Source organism: Pinus tabuliformis, chromosome 3_1, assembly GCF_031772625.1.
Source record: "Pinus tabuliformis cultivar Carrire ecotype Pingquan chromosome 3_1, CPIR1, whole genome shotgun sequence".
Classification (NCBI taxonomy): Eukaryota; Viridiplantae; Streptophyta; class Pinopsida; order Pinales; family Pinaceae; genus Pinus; species Pinus tabuliformis.
Genome location: NC_142301.1, coordinates 195,050,967 through 195,074,627, shown reverse-complemented (window position 1 = coordinate 195,074,627; position 23,661 = coordinate 195,050,967).

The following is a 23,661-nucleotide window of genomic DNA, read 5'->3' as shown; positions in this document are numbered from 1 at the left end:
TCGTCGTGGTGCGCAATAAAATATAGTGGTGGAAACGTTGAATGGCAAAAATAGTGGCCAATGCCAACTTCTCGACATAGGCATATCGAGTTTCCGTATCTAGCAAATTGCGACTGAGATAGTAAACGACATGCTCAGTGTCATCGTCATTATCTTGAACTAGAACCATGCCAATAGTGGTATCGGCAATGGCTAAATACAGAGTGTAGTCACGATGATAATTAGGAGGATACAACAACAGAGCAGAAACAAGGAGAGCTTTGAGGCGCTCGAATGGCTCTTGTGCAGTGGCATCCCAGAGAAAAGAGGTATCTTGCTTTAATAACCGCATATAGCCTTTGGCCACTTCAGCATAGTTCGGAATGAATCGTCGTAAAAAATTCACTTTACCCTGCAAACTCTACAATTGCTGCAAAGAAGTAGGGGGAGGGATATTCAATATGGCTTTGGCTTTAAGGGGATCTAGATGGATACCCTCTTGGGAGATGATGAACCCGAGAAGTCTACATGACTCAATGCAAAAGACACACTTATGAGGATTAAGCCGGATACGATAGTGTCAACAGCGGAGGAAAATTTCGTGAAGGTGAGTTGGATGGTCTTGTCGCTTTGCTAAATGAGCTAGTAGATCATCTAGGTAAGGCTACATAATGTGTCAAATATCATGGAATGCATAAGACATTGCGTGCTGGAAGGTGGCACCGGGATTTTTTAAACCGAAGGGGAGATTTTTATAGGTGAAAGTGCCACACGAATAGATAAATGCGGTCTTGTGTTGATCTGTAGGTGCAATATTAATCTGGTTATAACCAGAAAAACTATCCATGAATGATTACGTTTCCCTCCCGGCACACTCATCAATGAGCTGGTTAATGAAGGGTGTAGGGTAGTTATCTTTAGGACAGGCCCGATTAATATCACTATAATCAACACATACCCTGATAGTGCCCTGTTTTTTAGTCACATGGACAATATTAGAGACCCAACCTGTGAGTGGGATGGGGTAAATAAAACTAGCCTTAAGAAGCTTTTCAACTTCTGCTTTAATAGTGGTAGCCTTTCGGGGGTGCACGGGGCATAAACGCTACCAAACAGGCATAGCACCTGGATATGTAGGTATCTCATGCACCACGATGCTAGGACCAATGCTGGGCATCTCTTCATAAGACCAAGCAAACACATCACAGCATTTCTGAAAAAGATCAGTATAAAGCTAAATCTCCTTCGGAGTACAAGTTACTCTGACATGGATGTGCTCGACAATCCCTGGTTTAATAGAGATGTCGATTGGCTGAGTTTGAGTGATGTTTCCCATGTTTCCTTTAGAAGACACTTGATGAACTTGAATGGGTGTCTGAAGGGGTTGGCATGGGAGACAAGGAGCAAACTGCTCGAGACAGGTAAGCATTGCTCAGTGGGCAGGGAGAAACGAGGAACTATGGTGATGATCAGACCAAGGGGGTTCCTCGAAAGACATGGTCTCAATAATTGCTTCATCAAAAGGAAAAATTTCCTTTAAAGGGTCTAAAGAAGTGCCATCTCCAAGCCAAGGGGAAAGAGTGTACGAGTCGAGAGCTCTGATTGAAGGAGCATATTCATAGGGAGGAGCCGATGCAGAAATGATTTCGACGTAGTTGAGCTCGGTAGGACTCAATGTCATCGCATTGCCTGAGGATTCTATCTGATCAGTAGGGGGAAGAACCCAAGGATCAGAGCAAATAGAAATCATATTAATGGGAGCGATGTTGGGAGGTGGGAGTGAAAAAACACCCATAAGGGCAGGATCTTTAAAGAGCCTGGCTCCCACACTCTCACATGGAATGGAGGTATGCTCCATAAAAGGCACGTTGCCATCAGAAGAGGAGGAGGCGAAGAAGGACAGCTGGTCTACTATGATGATCTTCCCCTAATGAGGGAAACGAATCACACGAAATAGAGATGAAGCCATAGCTCGCATGAAATATGTCTAGCTTCGTCCCAAAAGGAGGTTGTAAGTTAGATTGGCATCAATGACTTCAACCTCCACTTCGACCGTCTTCCCTTCCAAAGTAATAGGAAAGCGTTGGAATATACCATAAGGATGAGACTCTCTCCCATCAAAGGCTTCCAAGGTCATAGGAGACTGGCTCAGAGTTGGAGAACTAATAGCCTTCCAACAAGCAACAGACATTATGCAAGTAGAAGCATCTTTATCAATGATGGTACGATGAATTGTTTTAGAATTGACGATGACCTGGATAAGGAAGGAAATTTGGTGAGGCAGTCTCGGTATATGACTGTCTAGGTCAAAAGTGATCAAATCCGAGTCGGTTGGGTCAATGCCACCGATAGCCAATAGCAAGGAATTCCTCTGAGAGGGGTAGCTCTAGAGAACTTCTAAAGTGGACATAGCTAATGGAGCCTGGGCTAAGTCCTCAACGATGCTATAGTGCTGAGTAGCATGAGCATTAGGGTTGTAAGAAGATTTCTGGAGTACACCTTTAGGAGGGGGTTGGATGGTAGTTTGAGTGCTAGGTCTCTCAATATGGAGGGGACCAGAACTGGACAGAGGAGTGGTAGAGGGGAATCGTCCCAACCATAAATACCTAAGAACCAAAGGGAGAAGAGGATTGGGATGGATCAGCCACCATTTGCATTTGATGCGAGGGAAAAGGCTCTTTGAGCATGGTAGGAGTCCTAGGGGCACCTTTCAAAAAATGACTAACTTCAGACCGCCTCAGGCAGTCTTTGGTATAACGATCCTCATCATAGATAAGGCAAGGATACTTAGGTTTGTGCTTGGTACCTTCCTCGGGTGGAGGTTTATGGGAATCCTACTTCGATTGATCAGCTTTATTCTTTCCTTTTCCCTTCTTCTTTACTTTCGAGGCTTTGTTCGTCGTGGTGGACTGTATGGCATTAACCTCGGAAGTATTACCAGAATCGGATACACCCTGTGAAGCATTTTCATTCGAAGCATTTGAATTTTTCTTCCCAGGGTTTGCAGAAGATTTCTTAGAGGACGGATTAACAGAACCAATGACACTATCAACAGATGGTGTTGGTAGGGCTTTGGAAGTTCTGGGCCTCGGGGCATCAGGCAAATAATCATATAGTGTACTAGACTGGGAGTAAACAAAGTCCAGGTACTGAGCACATGCAATAGCCTGCTCTTCAGTTACATATGCCCCCATAGCAATGTCCCGCGCTATTGGACCGACAAATGAGGTCATGAACCAGTCGGTGAGAAGTTGATCGGGAATCCAAAACTTAATCAAACGGTGACGCCATCTCCATTCATGGATATGACCGGAGATATGCATAGCCGTTGTTTGTTTTAAAGATGTCAGGAGATGTGTGCCTGTCTCATATCGAATCGGCAAATGAAAATGAGTTAAAAATGCCATAACCAACGATTTAAAGTCCTGAAAGGATCCGCGAGCTAACTCAATATACCATTTAGCAGCAAAGCCAGTGAGGGTCCGTTGAAAAAGGCGGAGCCAGATTGAATCATCAAGCCACAAGTTTGAAAAACACCATAGATGATAAGTCATGATGTGGGCTTGGGGATCTTCTCCAGCTTTACCATCAAACTTGGGACAATCACCGAGAATCTTAGTTGGAACCAGTGGCCAATACGGATTATGAAGAATAGGATCATTTGTCAGTTTGGACACATCCGGTAAATCCAACATTTCTAAAAAGGGTAATTTAGGGTTAAAGGACGTCTGAGGCCGTGGGTAGGAGGTAGCACCAGAGTTCCAGCTAGCTGCTTGTTGCCCCCATTGATTTTGTCCAGATGTATTTGGCCCAGAAGGGTTCTGTCCGTAGGGATTTTGTCCATAGGGGTTATAGCTGTAACTGGATAGCTGACCCTAGATCTGCCCTCCAGAATTCCATTGATTACCAACTTGGCTCACAGGAGCAACATACAGTTGCTGGTAATTCTAATAAGGACTCACCTACAGTTGTTGATAATTTTGGTACGGGGAAAATTTGTCTTTCCCTTGGGATTGCTGGAAACCATAAGGCGGTTGGGCTCCAAACTGAGCCTGGGAGCTAGGCTGTGTTTGATAAGTAGGTTGAGGTTGGGGTCCAACCTAAATTTGAGGACCGTATTGGGTCTGGAGCCCAGACTAGGGCTGAAAACTGGGTTGAGCTTGAGAAGCAACAATCACTTGAGTGCCCGGTTGAGCAAGCCCAGATGGATGTCCTTGAGAGAACTGAGGTTGAGCCATCTGGCCAAAAGGTTGACCTAGTTGAGATTGAGGTTGACCCATTTGTCCAGAAGGTTGAGTTTGTTGCGTATTGGGTTTTCGTTCCACAACCGAGGGCTATCTTGATTGGCCAGATGGCTGAGCAGACTGGACAATTGGTTGGCCTGATTGGATTTGAGGCTAACCAATTTGTCTAGATGGTTGACTACACTGGATAGTGGGTTGGCCTTGCTGAATGTAAGGCTGACTGACTTGCCCAAAAGGGTAGCCTTGCTGGACACCAGGTTGGCCTTGTTATATGTAAGGTTGTCTCGGATTACCAGAAGGTTGCCCGAAATAGGTAAAATATGAACAACCAGAGGTCAAAGGTTATCCCTAGAAGGGTTGTCCTTGTGGGCCTTCATGTTGCCCTGGATAAGGTTGTCCATAATACAACTATCCATTAGAGGGTTGCGCGTAAGATGGTTGACCTTGATAGGGTGGTCCTTGAAAATTGGCAGGGGGTACTTGGCCACCATGATAAGCGGTGGTACCCCAAGTAACGGATAGTGGAACCGAGACCTCAACCACAGGTTGAGATGGCAAAGGTCCGGGGTAATAAATATGACCTTTTCGAGAATCGTAATAATGAAATGGATCTTGGGGATCCAAATTCTGAAGAGCTTGTAGATATTGATTGTATGCCCCACCTGCTAGAATGGGAATAGAAGAAGGTGGGGCATTTATTGTAGGATCAACAACTCCGAATGTAGATGCCGATGGGCCACTATTCACAAATCCGAATGAAGGTCCAGCAACAGTGGTCACAACTGAGGATGCAGTGATGGCACCAAAAACAGGGGCTGAAGAAGACACACAAACAGTCAGAATAGTCAGGACTAAGGTGACAGACACATTGTGAATTTGAGGGGTAAAATGCTCTGAAGTCGGAGTGATGGTATGAGACCACATGGAACTCGTAAGGAGAGTTCTAGAACCCATAACATCCCTTAAAGCCTTATAGCGTAAAGGTAGCATGACACCGAGATGGGTGACACGGAAGGGTGAAGTTTCCATTGGGATAGGAATCTCACCGCTTGTCACAAAGGATTCTTCACTTGTGATGGGGGATGTGTCATCCATGTCAGAAGAAGACATTGGGACCGAGATGCTAGGAGAAGTAACGAGAATATATTCTTCGGAAGGCTCCCAAATGGGTTTCCAATGAATATCATAAGAGTCATCTTCTGGGGCGCGAGAGTTAAGCGGTTGGATACTCAGAATAATAGGGAGAGTCTCACTAACAACCAATGCCTCAATAGCAACAGAAGATGGAGACCCTTGATCACTTGGAATTGGAGACGGGATCAGTGATTTCACCAGGATGATTCAATTCAAAAATCCTAGGAAAACCTAACGAGAAAGAACTCTACACAAGATAAAACGCAAACAAGATCTAACAAGCTAAATGTGAACGTGGCTGAATAAATTTTAAGTCACAGGAATAGAACTTGACCTTTTCATCTTTAAAGAGTCAAGAAAAGGATGAAAATATGACTCTAGTCACCTTTGAATATTTAATGAGCCTAAAGTGACAAGTGCTCAGATGGACATTTTATTTTAGGGAGTCTGAAAAGGAACGAAAGTGACTACTCTGGAGAACTAGGCAAAAGGTTTACCAAACAACCCGTAAAACTGCATATACACCTTAGCAGTCATATGAAAACGAAGGACTTTCCGTACGGAAATAAATCTTCCCAAATGCTGTGTTTGGTGCATTACAGTTTGCAAGGCGGTAGACATGGATTCCTAAGGATAAAGGATGATAAACCTAGTGGGGTCTCCCAACATATACTCGATGGTACATGGGAACACAATTTCGTACTAGACCGTTATTGAGTCACAGAAGGAGGAATCACCCAACCTTGAGTGAAAACAATAGTGACTAGGTTTAACGATGTCGGAGCACATCTCTAGCCTAGACCTCTAAATAGTGTGCATTATGTTCCAATGCATTGTTAGGTTTATTTAGTTCATTTTAGAGTTGATCTTGAATTATGTTTCAGTTTTCAGGTCTTATCATATGTATACAAGAAATCCTAGGATGCAGCTAGAATGAGAAAAATATATGTTTACTTCAATGAACACCTACCTACGGGAGGGTAGATAGAACATTCCCAAACCAGGAAAACCAAGATAAACAAAGACAGTCACTCAATGCATATAGACATCAATTCCTACAGTGCACGGATACTACTAATGAGAGATTTTATCATTCACTTTCCAATATGCACACTTGAAATGAAAATTCACTTTCACTTTTGTATACTAAATAAATGCAATCTTTTGATTTTGATGTCTCTAAATCTAGAAGAAACAAATAAGCAACAAGCAAGTGTGGAAAAAACCGGTTGATCCAAACAATTGTGATCTATGTTTGGTAGTGAAAAGAAATTGAATCAATACCAAATATTGGTTCAATAACAGTCATTAAACAATCAACCAAAAACGAGCAATGGGGAAGGCTCAATCAAACCAATAAGAGAGTTGTGAATGAACCTTGGGAAAACTAGCAACCAAGCCAATTGATTTCAAAAACTTGAAAGAACGAACTAGTTCAAACAGGCAAAAATGCAAGATTCATTCAACAAAGCAAAAGAAAGAGTGCCTTAACCATAAACAGTGAAAAACAAGCTACTAAGCAAGCAAAAAAAGCAAGGTACCGGCAGGATTGATGGACTCAGGAGGTAGAATTGAAAAAAATCACTTCTACAGCAATCATTGCAGGATGTACATAAGAAACTAGTGCTGATCAGCAACTAACTGCAGCAACAGAGCGATGTCGTCACAGAAGTACATGACTTTTCCGCGATGGGCAGATTTTCAGAGTCGTCGCGACTGTGAGACGTTATTAAGCGACGCACAGGATATTACAAAAGGGTGAGCGCGATGAAAGCGTGACTGTTAGACTATTATCCGCGATGATGTTCAAAACAATGACAGGCGAACATAAACTCCCAAACCAAAATAGTCAATCCTTTAATCGAATAGAGGTATTTCCCATATCAACCCAGGAGACTCAAAAGACTGGTAGTTAATCCCCAAAATTCAAGAGAGACCAAATCAAAATCAAAACAAGAGCAAACAAGAGAAGAACATAGGCCAAACATCCCCAGTGGAGTTGCCAACTTGTGATGCAGGAAAGTGTTCCCTCTGCAGACAGAGGCAACCCCTCTAGCCCTAGAGTGGGTCTAGTCACAGCAAGGACAGATCAACAATAGTTTTACTTAAACAGTCATAGTTGGAGGCCTACCTCAAGAGGTGGTCGATGGAGTTTCGTTGCACTGCAACAGCTTCCACTTCCTTCTCCTTGACGAGTGATCAACCTGAAACAATGCAAAGGAAATGCAACAAAGCACATAATCGGAAAACAACAGTGATCTATTTACTCACAAAGTCAAGAAGTCATGAGCTATCAAGTAAATTACATAAAAGACATAGGAAAACATCATTGATTGTATTAATAATGAAATAAGAGAAAGCTTACAACCAAAGTCTTGACGTCGCAAGCCTTCTCAGAAGGTCCAACCAGTGTATTTCTCAAGCATTCAATCTTTGAAGATGGATTTCCCAATATACAAGGTTCTCTCTCACTCATAAGCTTTACACAAAATTAAGGGCACTTCACAACCTCCCAAAAGCTATAAACAATCCCACACTTGTCACACCCACACCAACTATCTAGTAAACTCACAAACACTAACAGCACATCTCAATCTAAGGATTTACCAACTAGCTGATCATAGAAATGGTGAGAGTTTAAATAGGAGAAGGAGTCCCCATGAAAGGTGGAAGAGTGAGCTTATCCCCAAGGAAGGTAGCACAAATGACAGAACTACCATACCAGAGGAGGAAGGGCGACACAAGATATGCCAACAACTAGGTTTGGAGGCATCCAGAAGGCCGACTGTCAGAACGAATTCACCCAATCTGGACCATCGTGAGTTTATAACTCAGCTTTAGTGCTGACATCACAAGTAAGCAATGTAACCAGTCAGATCATCGCTAAAGATAATAAGTCTCCCTGCCCTGGAGCATGAAATTGGACTGTCGCGAGAAACAGATGTACTTCCGCGCTGGAAGCACAACCAGACTATTTACAGCCACTATTCATCGGGTATATTAAGCCCAGAGTCACGATCAGGCCAAAAACTTAGGAAAAGTGGGTCATTTGGCAACATCAGAGAGTATTTGTTCGGTGTGAACATGTTTCATTGGGACACATGACACAATAGAAAGACTGGGATGAAGACAGTGACAAATTACTGTGTAACACTACACATAAATTTTGTAGTTTCCCTTGATAAAAAAGATGATTTGGCGACTCCACAGGTATCAGAAAAATTTGTTACTTCTCCTTGGTATGAAAATGTTGTGTATGTTTTTTATAATTTACAAGTTCCACTTGGTTTGACAAAAACCAAGGCAAGATTTCTCAAACTAAGCTTTGCATTTTAGATCAAGCACTGTATTCGAAGGATGTTGGAGGTATTTTATTAAATTGTTTATTGAAGGATGAAGCATATAATATCATGGAGGAATTTCATCAGGGTGATTGTGAAGGACATCTTTACTGGAAAACCAAAAAAACAAAGCCTTGAGAGTTGGTTTTTACTAGCCTACTTTGTTCACTGACATTCATAAAAAGGATTCAACTTGTCATCAATGTAATATTTTTGAAGGCAAGAGAAAACTCTTAGTTTTACCTCCAAAACCTATCATAGTGGAGGTGCCTTTCCAGTAGTGGGGTTTGGATTTTATAGGAGAAATTCATCCAAGTTATTCAGCTCAACAGAAGTGGATCCTGACAACAACAGAATACTTCACCAAATGGATAGAAGTAGTCCTGACCAGACAAGCTACATATTTTGTAATCATACAATTCATTGAAGGTAATATTCTCTCCAAGTTTGGTTGTCCCCAAAAAATTATCACAAATAATGTTGTTGCTTTCTATTATAAAAGGATGATTGAGTTTTGCAACAAATATCATATATTAGGACATTATACTGCCTATTATCCTTAGGGAAATGGGTTAGTAGAATCTTCCAATAAGAACCTAATCAACATCATTAAAACATTACTGCGGGAAACCAAGAAATCCTAGCACAAGAAATCAATACATTCTCTATGGGATGATAAGAGAAGGACAAATAAGTCAATTGGTTTGTCACCTTTTGTTGAAGCCTCGAAAATCGGGTCGACAACAAGGGGGATACCCGCCCGGTCCTGACCTTGGTTGGAAACTCCTTATCCGTTTGGTATAGCTGGTCCAGCTGCGGATAATGGGACCAGTTTCCTAGTCTATGGGTGTGTGTGTAGAATTGGATGTTGCTGATATAATAGTTCCTATCTAAGCTATTCTAATTCAAACTTTAATCTAATTCTATGCTATTGTAATCTAATAAAAACAACACATCTAATCTATGCTAACACGGGATGTAATTCTTCTATTATGCGATCTAAAGATATTTCAAATAACAACTGGTAATAAAGATCATTCAGCAATTATAAGAAAGGAAATCAATTAAGATGAACTATTTCGCATAAAAAGTTAGGCAAAACAGTTGTGAATATCATATCACATAATAAGCTATTCATACATTAAACATAAATAAATAGCTACCACCATACAAAAGTGCCAAATGGTAACTCAAGCATTCATGCAATAACATATAAAAAACTAAAAACTATATATCACTTTAACATATAAGGAGAAATGGTCAAGAGATAAAAGTACCATTTATGACTGGTCCTACTAGTAAGCTTCACGTAATAATGATTTATCTCTCCTTGCTCTAACATCTACTAAGAGTACAGAAGTGCAACTTCAGTAGCAAATATCAAATGCAAACATCAACAAATCTTGATCCATTCATTCACCAAAACCTCCTCTGAGGGTGCAAAAGTGTATGTTCTGAGGACAAGTTTTTGATAAATTTCTGGACCCCTCTCTAAATGCATGAGAAGAGTTTAAATACTACTAACTAAATAACTTAATTACACAGATTCAGGATACGGTTTAAATGACCGCCCTTTTTCTAATCAAAACTATTTCTAAAAATTAAATCTAATATCTAACTATTTTTGCATTTGCTCCTTAATGTTGTGAGCATTCAATATTTGCCTGGGTAGAGTCGGCTGACTGTCTTCCGCTTTTGGTTGAGCTAAGCAAACAGAAATGGCAAGAGCTAGTACCAACTTTTTAGCAAAATAGAAGATATACTTGAGAATCATCTTCTGGCTATGTGGATTTACTGTGTCTGCTCAGTAATAATCCAAGTTCCACTTGGTTAACCCTCAATTTGCCTCTGCCTTTGCTTTCTTGCGTTTTCTGGGCTTACGAGTGACTAAGCAGTTAGGGACTTTGCTTTTTGAGCATTTTTCTCAGCGATCCGCGATTAGCGCTAGGCACTAATCGCGCATTGGAAACTGCCTCCGTTCTTTGATCCGAGCCTTTTTGGTGCATTTTTCGCCTTTAGCACCTTTTCCTTCACCGGTATAAGCTTCAAAATTTTGTAAACATACTTCTTTCATGAGCTTCAGACCTTGTGCTTAAATCACCTATTGATATCAGCATTGTTCAACTACTCATTCAACCATGGCTTTGACTGAAAGATCTGTAATGGATAGCTCAACAACACTCTGGAATTTGCGGCTCTGTTGCATGTGGTATTCGTTCATGAGGGCATCTCTTCTCTGTTTTCTGAGCATTTGGAGCTTTACCCTTTTCCTTAATTGCTTCCTGCACATTGCTTCATGTTGTTTCTATTTTTCATTCCTGCAGTTCACACATGAGGAGAGAGTAACGATAATAAAAATTGACAAGAAAGCTTTGAGTTCTACGGATGTACAAAAATATGCCACCTGACGTGAAATAACTCTTCAAAAAACACAAAATTGTCTTTCATTAACACTTGGCGTATCAATCATTAATTTCCATTAAAGCGCGTATCCAATTTTTGGTTTATGGATAGCTCTTCTTGAATGTTGAGCCGGGGAAAAATTGCAATGGACAATTTCTGCGATTCACATCACAGCATCGCAGTATCACATTATCGTATTTTCATTAAGATGTGTTATCGCAGGGTTGCCCGATCGCGCTTATCGCAAAATCACAGATTGCTGTATCGCGCGATCGCAAGATCGTGCTTATCGCACTGTCGCGTGATCGCAAGATCGCAGATTGCACTGTCGCGTTATCGCAAGATCGCAGATTGTTACAATCGTTAAATGGTTATGTGTTTTTTTATGCGATTTTTCAATATGCGATATCGCGTATCAGCCATCAGCGATTTTTTAAGGTTATTCCAATATGAGTGTTTCTTCATGTATGCGATGCGATGGAATTCGCGTCGCACTTTCGCAGTTTATCATTTTACTCATAAGGAAATATCCTATCTTCTTTGCGCGATGTGATGTTTTCTTAAGGAGTAGAATACATAAGCCTTAATTGAATTTTTTGAATTTTTTACTAAGGGTCCCCACTTACTTAGTGTTATTGCTAATACTAAATAAGGAGGGGGGTTGTTGGTGGCCACAACAATTGGCAATTCACTTGGAAGAACCAGTTATCTCTGTTTTTCTATTGAATTTTTCAAACTTCCAAAACAGAAAATTTTTCAGAAAATTAATCTTTGTTATGGAAAGATAGAGTATATTATGCTTTAAACTGTCAATGATATTTTGTTTCAACCTCTTTCTATTCTAATTATTTGCTTCCTCAAGATAGTCTTTCTATTTACATCAGCCATTACTTGGTCTTGTAAAGATAAAATAAAGTCTCCTCTATAAAGCAGTTTCAAATATGCTCATTTGTCGTAGGTACAGCCTCTGCTGCCAGCAGGCGTTTATAACCTTGACAGGGTTACTTGTTACCCAGCAATGATCCTGTATCCTACTTATGGTGACCTACAACTTTCAAAGAAAAATCCATATCCACACGTATTGCTTTCTTTTTTTATTCTTAAAGAACAATTTCTTGGTTTGGTAGCCAAATTATGACACATTCACTCACTTGATTCATATCTTTGCTGAACAAGCTGGCTCGTGATGAGACCCCTTGTCTTTCTATTGCAACAATCTTGAGTCATTTCCTTGTCGTGGTGGACAGTATTGGCAAAGTAAGCAAGTTATAATATTTGTGATCATGATAAGCCGGCTCGTGATGAGACCTCTTATTCTTCAAGACATAGTGTATCCTTGGATTATTCCTCTGAAAGCTGCAATTTCCTTAGCAGGGAGGAAGTCATTGTTTCCTTAAGATAGCTCTGGATGAAAATAATAGAGTTTTTTGGAAACAGTTGTTCTACAGAGAATCTTTATTTTTTTATTGATACCTTTCATTGTACTGAGATAAAACAATTTCTTCACTAAAGGTTGCTTTCATCAAATTTTTTGAAGTTGAAACTAGTATCATATCTAGGCTAAAATTTTTTAACTGTATCTGTCAATAATAAAGATCAATTTTCCAAAAGATTTGCTATTTATACAAGCGAAAAGTTCAAAATCTGAAAGAGAATTGGTGTCTTTTTCGTAAATACCTAATGTAACCACTCACAACTAGTTTTATTATGAAAAGAAAAACTATTCTACAAAAATAGAAGAATAATCTTCTATGGAAAATATTTCTTGAGAATTTTTCCATTAACAGGCAAAGGATCCCTCTTGCCTGGTAAATCTTGTAACACAAATGTTGATGGACCTATGACTTCAACAATCTGAAAAGGACCAAGCAACATCTTTTGAAATTTTGTATGTTTGCCCTTTTATTCATGAGCATTATCCCACTTTAAAACTAAATCTCCCATCTGAAAATATTTTCTGGTCATTATGTTTGAATCAAAAGAGGAATTTTCTAGTGCTCGATGATGAGCATGCATTTTCTTAGCTTGTTCTCATTGTTCTTCTAATTTAATTATTTCCATTTGTCTCAGCTGTAAGGAGGAAGTGGGTACTTCATCAATGTATTGTACTAAAGACAAAGAGGGAATGGCTAAGTGAGTCGGAAGAACCACTTCTTTCCCATAAACTAAATTAAAGGGAGAAGTGCCGATTGAAGCTTTTTGCGTTATCCTGTCTGCCCATAAAGCATATATCAAAGCTTTGTGCCAATTCTTTTGATTCTGGTCAACTGTTCTTTTAATAATCCCGATTAGGTTTTTATTTGTTGATTCAGCTAATCCATTACCTTGCAGATAGCAATTGGCCGAATATTTAATTTTGAATCCTCTTTTAAGTGCAAATTCAATCATTGCATTTCCAGAAAAGTATGATGCATTATCAAACATTAAAGCATATGGCAATCCAAACCTAGTGATTATAAATTGATCTATGAAAATAATATTTTTAGAATTAGCTGTCTTGAGCAGAATTGCTTCTACCCATTTAGTAAAATAATCTGTTCCCGTGAGGATGTATCTATACTACTTAGAAGAGTGAGGAACAATCTCACCTACTATGTCCAAGCCCCACTGACTGAAAGGTTGCTCAATGTTTACCGGTTGTAGTGGAAGGGATGGCTTCTTTTGTCTTCCAGCAGTAGTTTGGCAGACTTGACATCTCCTCACGTAACTGTGCGAGTCTTTGAACAACGTGGGCCAGTAATATCGTGCGCACAAGATTTTATGTGCAGTAGCATCTCCAGCATAGTGTCCGCCTGCTGGCCCATCGTGGAGTTCCTGCAAAACTTTTTTAGCTTCGGCTTTCTCAAGACAGCTAAGAAGAAGAGAATCATAATTTTTTCTGAAAAGAATATCATTTATGAGCTGATATTGCTTAGCTTTCAATCTTAGAGCTCTTTTCTTAGTATGATCAAGGTGCGAAGGAGCATACATGTTCTTAAGATAATAAATGACATCAGCATATAATGATTTTGCATCGTTTAGGCTTACCTCACACATTTGTACCTCTTCAGATGGAATTTCAGAAACTTGCGATGCTTCGACCAACATTTTGCAGAAGCCTTGACCTCTTACAATGTTTGCTGGTTTGATCTCAAGGTCATATTCCTGTAAGGCAGTAACCCAATTGGCCCTGTTCTCACCCACATCCTTCTGTACTAGAAGATTCCTTACTGCTGGGAACTGTACTATGATCTTAGTATGGGTTTTAAGTAAGAAAGGTCTGAATTATTTGACCGCTTTGAAAACAGCATAAGCCTGTTTCTCCACGTCTGAATAATTGAGTTTAGCACCCTATAAATTTGAGCTTAAAAATGCAATTGGAGCTTCCACTTTTTCTTGATTTGCTTGAGTTAGAATCGCAGCATATGACTTATCTGAGGCAAATGTGTATCAAATAAAAGGCTCTGAAAAATTCAGGGTTGCTAAAGATGGAGCATTAATAATAGCTTGCTTGATGAGGTTGAATGTTTCATGTTCATCTTGACCCCATTTAAAATTTGAATTCCTTTTAGTCATGGTTTGCAAAGGAGACACAATTCATGAAAAATATGGAACAAATCTCTTTACAAAATTGATTTGACCAAAGAAATATTGCATGGCTTTTTTGTTATGAGGTAGGGATATTTCAGAAATTTCTTTGATTCTGTCGGGATCAATGTGAATACCGGATTTTGACACTATGAATCCTAGAAGTTTCCCTTCACTTAGTGCGAAAAAAGATTTCTTTGGGTTAAGTGAAATTCCATACCTTAAACACCATTGAAAGATTTGTTTCAAGTCTTTGAGATGGTCGCTTCGCTTCTTGGAGTGCACTGTTATATCATCCAAATAAATTACTACAGATTTATTGACTAAACCTTTGAATGCGATGTCCATGGCTCTCTGAAATGTGGCACTAGCATTAATCAAACCAAATGGCATCTTCTGATATGCGTATGTGCCCCATTTATTTCTGAATGTGGTTTTCAACTGATCATCAGGATGTACCAACACTTGATTGCATCCTCAAAATCCATCCAAGAAAGACATTAATTCTGAGCCTGCCACCGCCTGAAGTATCTACTCCATAGGTGGAAGAGGAAAATTGTCTTTTTGATAGGCTTTATTAAGGTTCAGAAAGTCAATGAAAATCCTAATATATGCATTTTTCTTTCTAACAGGTACCATATTGGAGACCCATTTGGAATGTCTGACGGGAAAGATTATCCTGGCTTTCAGTAACTTATTGAGCTCAGTTTTTATCTGATTTTCTAAATTGGGGTGGATCTTTCTCAGCTTTTGTTGGACGGGTTTTTCATTATCGATCATAGAAATAGTATGATGAATGATAGAAGTGTCATATGTTTTTAGCTCATCATAATTCCAGGAAAAAATATATATATATTGTCTCAAAAGATGAATATACACTAGTTTCTTTTCAGTGGTGTTAACACCCAGGTTGTTCCCTATGACTCCCAAGGGAATACGGCCGGGGTAACCACTAACCAATCTTTGGATTATAGTTTCTAGCCAAACTGTAATCAGAGAGGGCTCTCTCTTTATGATTTGTCTCTGTTTATGATAGTGTTTTAGGCTAGGTATTATGTTCAGGTTTTTTGTTTATGTTTTGGTTGAAGGATGTCTTTCAATACCTAAGGTGTAATGTTTAGACAGTTATATTTCATTGGGCAATGGAGTCTAGAGCTGTGAGATGCTTGAACTACTTCAGTGGGAATGTTCAGACTACAGGGCCTATTGGGTATCCCAACAAACAAAATTTAAAGCTTATGTGATGATGTATGATGAGGCATGTTTAGCCAATGAAAAGAAATTAAGAATTCTCCATTAAGCTAATGTTGTGAAAGTGAAATATCTTGTTCAGGAGCAAACTTGAATTCCTGAAACAAAGGTCACTGTGAAAGATATATTCTTAAAGTGTAGCAATTAAGAATTACACTTATCAAGATTATAACTGAGGAAAACATTTATTAACAACATAGATTGAGCCCAGGGTATCGCATGAATAAATCTTGAAGGCTATTCTTTTTCTTTGCTGCTAAATACTTAGAACTTAGAAACATTTATGGGTTGTAAAAGATTGAAACACAAAAACGAAGAGAGTTACAGAAAACTTATTGTATATGAGATGCACAGGGATCCTGCAAACTTCAACAAAACACCATGAACGCATTCAAACAACTCAGGACTTCAGAAATTCCATCACTTCTGTTATTTAAACTCTGCAAAATTTACAGCATAGGAAATTTCTTCAAAAGAAATCAACAACAACCCCTGCAAGCTTATGCGAGGGGCAAATATATACAAACGGTAATACAAAATATCTCAGGCGTTGAGTCATCTGAGAAATAAATATTTCACCAACTTTGTACAGAACAACAGATAAGAAGTTATAGCTGCCTTTAATACAACATCAATGCTCATTTCTATGAGTCAGAAGATATTTTGGCCTTTGGAGGCCACCGAGTCGGTTGGAATTCTCTGCTTTAAATGCTAGAAAATGAGCTGATGTGGCTGCTCTGCTGTAACTTTTCGGCCCTGTCACCTGTAGCTGTCCATCTTGACTTGCTGGCCGAAAGTTCTGCTGAGTTGGCTCAGATTTCATCTTTTCATGCATGCTAATTTTATTAACTTTTCCTGTGCATGCCACCTTGTATATTTGATGAAAAAACTTAGTGAATGGCTTCCCGGTCTATAGGATCATCTGTATTGCCTTTGTCCACCATTCTTGTGTGGGTAGTTGATGCATGAGAATTGCGTCCATAGTCTCATCTGCCTCTGTGTATTTATAGAAGTTAGGAGGCACTTCAAATAGGTGATTTATTTCATTCATTATAAAGAATAAATTCTCTACTCTGGTGTAGAGACTTTGTCCTGTAGCTGGCCCTGTTTCTTCTGAGGTGCTGGGCCTTTCAGTGATCTGACTTGTGGCGAATGTATTGACCCTCTTGGCATACTACTCATGAGTAAGCAGTCTTCCTGCACTGTTCAGTAAGCCAGGGAGACCTCTGTTCTGTAATACCACAAATTTGTCCATAAATTTGTTCACCTCGGTCTGCATATCTTGGGTCCTTCTCTCCAATGTCTGCACTAAGTTTCTCAGTGTAAGGACCCTTTCAATCAACAAAATAGTCTCAGTCCTGTTAGAAATTCCCATAGTTTCTAACTGATCACTTGTTCTATTATTGAGCACATTGATCATCCTGGTGGCAATTTCAGGCATATTGCCTAGAGCTGCCCTTGATCTCTGAATCTCCTTCTGTGCTTTTGCAATGAGCTCCAACTGCTCATGGATTGTGTCAATATACTGCCATTGGTCAGTAATAGACTGGCCAATATTGGCCCATAGCACTGTCTTGATCTCGGCCACCACTTTATCCAGTTGGAGCTCCTTCTCTAGCTCCTTTATCCTGTCTTTAAGGGCTTTTATTTCCCTGCCCTTTTTTGCCACAGTCTGCTTGGATTTGTCATATCTTTCGTTTACCTTGGCTAATTTCTCCCTGTCCTCATTTATTTCTGTCATTTGTGCTTCCAAGGCCTGAATCTCATTTCTCAGCTTTTGCATGTCCAGGCTTTGGGCCTGCTCTGATGTTGGTGGTGGTGCTGAGGTGGATGGTGTTGCTTGTTCTGTTTGTTGAGGAGGAGGAACAGTAGTTGGAGCAGTTTCCTCAAGGTTTATTATTTCAGGAGGAGGCTGGGAGGTCTGACCTTCTTCTTTTTGCTTCAAAGCTGCCTGTAATGTTGCCTGTGCAGCCTCTGATTCTCCCAGCTTTTCTTGAGTCTGGATTAGCTGCTTATATAGAGACACCAGCAAAGCTGTGGCATCTTGATCATGCCTCTGCTGGGAAACTTCATCTGTTTGAGGGTGAATTGTGGTTGGAATTTTGATCTTTCTCCTCAACGCTGCCATGTCAGCATCCCTCAACTTCAATATCTCTTGTATGCCCTTGATATCCTTGGGATCATGCCCAATTTCTATGATTATATCTTCTAAGGACCTAATTCTGTTGTCCTTAGCTTGAGAGGATGCCCTTTCCAACTCAAGTTGGGCAGTTGTATTATTAAGGCTATTTTCTAGCCTATAATTATCTAATGTTTTGTCTTCCAAGGAGGCATACACCATCTCACCCGTTTGCTTATGTAGTTCAATTTTGTCCATCGGGTGGATGTCCTTGGAAAGGACCTCAAGATTGGTCCTTATATAATCTGCAGGGGATTGGGGCTGTGCTACAGCTGGCAAAAAATGACTCATGATCATTTTGCCTTCACTAACATCATACGCAGACATTATTCTTTGCTGGTTAGTGGGAGCCATTTTCAACAAATGATTGTATAGTTGTATCTTTATTGGCTCATTCCTCCTCTTTATGTCAATGAACTGTTGTTTGATGCTCAGTTCACCTTCTTTTTGCTGGCTTGAGGAGCTGACTTCTCCTCCCACTGTTCTGTTATGTTCCTCTTGGAAGGAACTTGCGGATACTTCCCTGCTAGGTGGGCCCATGCCCAAAGACTGTCCCATTGGCATTTCCTCCTCTGAGAAAGGATTTATTCTCTGTCTTTTCTCCCCATAAGTTGTCGATGTTGTAAGGGGAGTCTCTCTGTCTCTTTTTCTGCTTACATCCTCCTTTTTCGGAGTTTGGAGGTTTGATGTTTCAGCTCATGTTTCCTGCCTTGGAGGCACAGTTTGTTGTGGCTGTTTCTTAGTGGATTTTGGGGCTTCCACTGTGTGCTCTTGCTGTACAGGCTGCTCCTGTCTTTGTTCTTCTTGTTGTTGCTGCTGCTGCTGTTGATGTGCTTCCTGCTGCTGCACTTCTTCTTGTTGTTCCACCTCTTTTTCTGTTTGCTCTTCAGTCATGGGAGGTGGTTGCTCTTGTTCCACCTGCTTTTCTTCGCCTTTGCTGGATGTCTGTTGAGTGTCCATGGCAGCTTGCTGATGTGTTGTTGAAGAAGAGGCAGCTGCTCCAAGTTGCCTTTGATATGATAAGGAAACTTGTCCACAAGCTTCCAAGTCAGCCTCTTTTTGCATATTCCTAGCCTCTCTCTCTAGCATCTGCTCTCTAGAGATTGGCTCTTCTAGAGTGCCCTCTTTCCAGCTTAAAGAATTTGCATACTTTTCAACATGAGGCAGCCTAACATGTGAATAGTTACCCAGTTTGTATTTTATCCTTCTGAGGGAGATAAAATGATTAGGGTCATAAGGTGTCCATTTGAAACTGGTTTGCAATTTGAAGCCCTCTAAGATCATATCTACCTCCTTCCATCCCTCCTCTCTTTTATTGTATAGAAAAGGGCCTAGCTGGTTCCTTACCTTCAGCTGCACCTTCTTATTCCTACTTTGGAAATGGAAGCAGTCTGCATTTCCAAACTGCCTGAAGTATTCTAGGGCAAAAAGTCTCATAGGGACATACCTTGGCAGCCTGTAAGGGTCCAATTCACAGCCATATATTCTGATTACTGTGTGGTGTTGGTAAAAATACCAATCACCAATGTTGTAGGCTTTGGAGAGATGGAGAATTCTTTGCATGTCATCAGTCAACCTTGGAGGAGGGACACCATACAACAATGTCATAGCTGGGTGAATGAATAGGTCTATGAATTCACAGTATGTGTATGGTGATTTAGAAACATCATGAAAAACTGAAGTCCAAAACACAACTGACCTTGGATTCCCCTGGGCATTAAGTTTCTTGAGGGGAATGGAGAAACTGTCTGGTTGATAAAACAAGAACAGGTGGTAGATGTATGAGGTGTATCTGAACACCCTTTCCCTTTGTAGATTCATAAGTTGTTCATGGATCTTTTCTGCAATATAGGTGGCATAGTCATAGTGTACAGCTGGAGGCTTTCCAGGAGAAAATATGGACAGCATTGCCATTATAGTGTCATCAACATCCTCAATTCCCCTGTACCCCAGAACGTAGCTAATCAAATCCACCAGCATTCTGCCCAAGTCATTCAGGTAGTGATATCCAATAGGAGGAGTCCTCATAGTTTCAGAGCTTGGCTGTACGAATAACTGATTAATTTTGGTGATCTGGGCACTTGACAAATTACTGCCCTTCTTTACTAAGTCCAGCATGGAGAGAGGGGTCAATGGCCTTGCAGAGTGGAAATGCAGCATCTCGTTTATGGTTTCTAGGGTGATATGGAATGAGATTGAGCCTGTAGGACTGAGAACAGCTCTTTGGCATGGATCATAGCATTCTTGGCACTTGTGGATCAAGTTTGGAAGGGCATTGCCTTGAGGGAGGTTGTAAATGGGCTAATTTGAGTCTCAAATCCCTAAAATATCAGCTCCACCAAGGTGTTGGGCTTTCAATTCATTTAGCATGTGGATATTAAACTTAGAACCCATTGGGAACCAGTCTATCATCTGATAATATACATCTCCCAGGGCTTTCCATTCTAACTCCCTTTGAGGGGCATTCAGAGGCTGGATATTCAGGGCTATTGGTGTTTCCATGACTAGTAAGGCTTATGACTTGTATGTAAACTAGTGAGCAGAAGAACGCAGAGGAGTTTCTTTACAATGTAAATGTGAATTGTAGGGAACAGAGGGCGAATTGAGCAAACAACAATTGAAATATTGTTTATAGGACTGATAAAAACAGTAGTAGGAATGACTAGAGTGTTTCTATGGTGAATTTATGTAATGGAGGTTTCTAGTTCACGACTGCGCGAACTACCTATGAATTCAGGTGAATTTGGTCAAATGCAGGCTTGGCAGAAGGTTTATTGCCTTGCTAGTTGGAAATGAGTGCAGGTCACTGGATGCTTAATGGTGATTTCGGTGTTTTACACTCTCTTAAACAGTTTGCTTGCAGAAATATGGATAAAACTAGGTGCAGGGAACAATTTTGAGAAATACCTTGCGAATTGTCAATAACAGTTGCAAATGCAGGTACGACGGAGGTGCCCACGGTTTCAGAATCGAGTTGTGCAGGTTGGCGCTGATTTGGTCGTAAAATGCATGCAGGAAAATCAATAGTTGTTTTGGCAAAAGTGGGAAAAACACGCATTTTTGGCTAAAATATGGATTTTTGGCATATTGGCGCATTTTTGGGATGATGTCAGCATGACGTCATTAGGTGGGGTCAAGGTCGGGTGACGTCAGCATGACGTCACCGGGTGATGTGGCAAGCTGTGATTGGTCCACGGGGATAATGAGGTGGCAGGCATATCAGCGCAGGGGCGGACAAGAGTGCTGACGCGACGACAGCGTGGTACTGACGTGAGTCCGACGTGGCAATGACGCAGGCATAACAGAACCGACGGTAAATGACAAGAGGTAATGGTTTTTCTCGGACCGCCTTAGATACGGTCAGGGTTTTGTTAGAGGACGACCCGAGAAATTGTGAGGGAGACGCGTGGCAAAGGCCTGACGTCACCCTTTGACAGTTTCTCGGGTGCTAATCTTCGAACGTCGGGCCCAACCCGATATGCATAATGGTCGTCCGATCAAAGGCGCCCGATCGGACGGTTGACGGGTCGCTGAACAGTGCGGACGATACGGCAGCGGGGAGGTAATAAAATATTATTTTCTTTTGAACGGCGTGCCCAGCGGGACTTTGGGTTTCGGCGGGTTTATATGGTTTTTCAATGAAAAATAGAAATAAAAATATTACCGCGCCGATACTTAGGATAAAATGGAAAAGTGGGTTTTTGTGCGCTTTTTGCAAATGAAGCGGGTTATGGGTAAAAAGGGTTTTTCATATGTTTTTCTTAGCAAATAAAGGGTTTAATGGGTCAAATGGATTCAGAAGGGGGAAGGGGGTAAGGCTTAGGTTTCTCAAGCTGACCAGATGCCAATTTGATCCCTGACAGAGAACATATGGCTATAATGCCAAGGGGAGGGATATTTATACCATGTTTGGGGTTTATACACCATGGTGTTATAATAGTAGGGAAAGGGTAACATAGGGGAATTATATAATAGATGTTAGGGGTTAATGTGGATGAAAGGGTGAATGAGGGGTGATAACACTAAGTTGATTTGAAAATCGCTTAGCTTAAGGAGTAGATCAAAATAAAAAGATTTTTAGACAAGAAATGTGGCTTTCAAAGGACTAAGAACCACCATAAAACCACCAATTCTTCCATGAATCTCAACTGATGAGGGGATGTTAGTAATGAATGGAAAAGGGTAAACTTGGGAAGTTAGACATGCTTCTTTGCTTTGCTGTAACCTGGTAGAGAAGAAGACCTTCTCAATCCATTGATTTTGCTTTGTGAAATAGGTTAGCACACCTTCAATTGTAAGGAATGACACTTCTGCAACCCCATCTGCCTACCCATCTATCTGCCTAGCATTTTTTTGTTTCTTCTTGGAGGGTGCACTTAGAATTGTAGACCCTTATTTGCCTCTTCTTTTCTCTGGCTTTTTCCTTTTGATTTTCTATCTAATGCTACCCTTATTGCTTCCAAGGTCCCAGATTAAGCAGTTGGGAGCCTTACTTCTCTACCTAAGCTATTTGTCTGCCAAGATTAAACAGTTTGGACAGACTTCTTTCTCGATTCTACAACTGAAAATTTAAAACATGGCATGATCCAGATTAGGCTGTTGGACCATCCATCAAAATTGTGCCCACATCAAGCTATATACACACCTTGTCTTCTCTTGGAAATATGGGATCTTTGCATCATCAAAGCAGAGCATATTTGGACCTTTCTTTGTCAATCATGAAAAATGAAACCTATTGGTATAGGTATCTAACAGTGGCTCCACATGGGGATGGTTTTTCATTAGAAACACCAAGAACAACAGGTCAGAATGCCTTGGCCCTTGCCTGCTTTCACCAACATTTAAAGTATACTGCTTTAAAATGCCAAATTTGTGTTTTTCCCATCTTGGTAGATCTCTGATTCTATTTGCCTTTTGCTGATAGCTAACAAAACTTAAGAAACTGCATTTTTACCTTTTGACAGAAAGTAATATATACACTTGAATATGTACAATGGAAACTCAGGCTGCACTTATGGGTAGTAGTCAAAATAGTGCTTCAGCATCCTGCCATTCACAGGACCTTCATCCAAATCAGTTTCATTAAGACTTTTAAGGAAATAAGTATTGTTTCCTTGTACTGCTTGGACAACAAATGGTCCTCTCCAAAGGGAATCAAATTTTCCATGTTTTCCTTTATCTTCCCTTCTTGAATCCCACTTGAGGACTTTGTCCCCAATGTTGAAATCTTCTGCCTTGGTCCTTCTATCAAAGGCCTTCTTTAATTTTTCTTGTAAAACTTGAACTCTGTTGTAGACTTGATCTCTAGTTTGCTGCAAGCATATTATTTGATTGATCCTTCTTTGCATATCATTTGGTTCAGCTTGACTTTCTTGAAGAAGTTTCATAACAGGAACTCCTAGTGATGAAGGGAATTTGGCTTCTAATCCATAAACCAACTCATATGGGCTGACCCCAATTGATCTCTTGGTTGTTAGCCTATCTGCCCATAAGGCATTGACAAGCTTTTTATGCCAATTCCTTTTATTTTCTTCTAACACCTTCTTTATAATGTTTACCAGGC